This window comes from Echinops telfairi, unplaced genomic scaffold, assembly GCF_000313985.2.
Source record: "Echinops telfairi isolate 266 unplaced genomic scaffold, ASM31398v2 ScPeMD7_16;HRSCAF=60, whole genome shotgun sequence".
Taxonomy (NCBI): domain Eukaryota; kingdom Metazoa; phylum Chordata; class Mammalia; order Afrosoricida; family Tenrecidae; genus Echinops; species Echinops telfairi.
In genome coordinates, this window is record NW_022103913.1 from 5,157,875 (window position 1) to 5,159,794 (window position 1,920).

A 1,920-nucleotide genomic window follows, 5' to 3' on the forward strand; every position below is an offset into this window, starting at 1 on the left:
TCGCCGCCCCCGCCTCCCCCAAATCTGAGTGGCCCGGGAGGCTGGGCGCTCTTATCTCTTTTCCCCGTAGAAGCCTAGGCCCTGGCCAACTAAGGCTCCAAGTCGTGGCTCTGAGCAGTCTTACAACCATTCGAGGAGGAAAAACCGGTCGCCCGAGATCTCTTCTCCTGGAAAGCGGGCCCCCACTACAGAGCCGACCTCCACGCCCCACGCTCTGGGAAATTCGGGGCCTTCCCCAACAGAAGCGCTCTCTAGAAAGGAACTCGGTTGGGTGGCTCCCCAAACTACTTTATTCAAAAGGTAGGGGCTTAGAGACTTCCCCAATAATATCCACATGCTCCCAAAGTCTTACACCACACACATGAACTCTGATTCTAAATAAGAACATTGTGTTAACTCTACAACAGCAGATGCAAGTAAAGAGCCTTAGGCCCCAATTCCAACGTGAATGCAGGCCTGGGACCCTCCCACAGAGCAATTCTAAGGTTGTGACCACTTGTGTTTCAGAAACAGATAGAGCAAGGAGAGTCCCCTCAACCCCAACCCGCCCCCCACCCCCACGCCTCCTCAAGTGGACTTGTTAAAAAGTTGACGGATACCAGAAAATTCATAAGCCTTAAGCTAATTGCTAGCTTTATTCAAGGGAGCTCTTTACCATGAGTAAACTGCATGAATAACACCCTGGTATGCGATGAGGAATACAATTTCCTTGTCTTGAGGTTGCTAACTGAGCAGCCCTAAGAAGGAAGAAACTGTGACTTAATAGGGCAGGGACAATAGGACAATAGGAGTGTGACAGCCAGTCAGTCAGCCAGTGTTTGTTGAGCATCAGATACGGTGAAGGCTTTCAGTGTAGATGAAGAAACCCCAGCCCTCCAGCAACTCAGTCTGGAGAAGAAGACCGAGATCAGAACAGAGGCATCCAGAGAGAAGAGCTGAGATGGGGAAACACAAGACTGGGACACCAAGCAGGGATCCTAACCCATTCTAAAAAAATGTACCTGAAAAAAACTACTGCATAACCACAACATATGTTATAGGCGACCCTTATCCTTCCCTTGGCTGGGATTTTTAATATGATTCCAGGAAAGTGAACCTACCTCTTCCTGTGTGGGTGTTTTCCTTTCATTTCCAACAATAAACTCCAAACTTAATCCTCTGCCCTTCTTTTCCAAATCTGAGCGTACACCCATATTGTGTCATAAGGGAGCTCTGGTGGCACTGAGTTAAATATTTCAGCTGCTAACTGAAAGGTTGGCCTGTCAACACCTCCCCCCACCCCATCTTCCCAACCACTCCCCTGGCAGTGGGAGATAAGATGTGCCACTGTAAAGAAGCTAAGGAACAGTTCTACTCTGTGCTGTGGGGTCATTATGATTTGGAATCCACTAAAAAGTTCTGTCACAGGGGTTATCGCTTGAACTCATACAAATTCCGGTTGTCACATCCTTTGAACTCTGCTGGAATCTCTAGTCTTCTCCCGTTCTTCTCCCTGCCCTGTCATTGCCCTGGCTAGAATCAGCCTCATTTGAGGGGCTTGCAGGTGTTACACAAAAAGAGACACACAGACTTGGGTTGCACCCCGATTCTACCCATTTTATGTGTGTGACATTGGGCGTGTTACTCAACCTTTCCAAACCTGCTCCTTTAGCAACACAAGGGAGTGTTTCACTTTTACTTCATGAAAGGGTTGTTTTTAGGATTAAGTGATTATTGAGAACGTAGTGTGAGGCATTTAGTGGAATGCTGGACACATAGTAGGATTACTTCAGTTGCTGTTATCTCATGTTCTTGGCCAGAACTCTTCTAACAGGGCTCCCATCCATCTCATTCCTCCTACTTAATCTTCCTAAAGCAAAATTTAGAGCTTGTCCCTTGCCTGCTCAAGGAAAAAAACAAAACAAAACATCAATGGCTTCA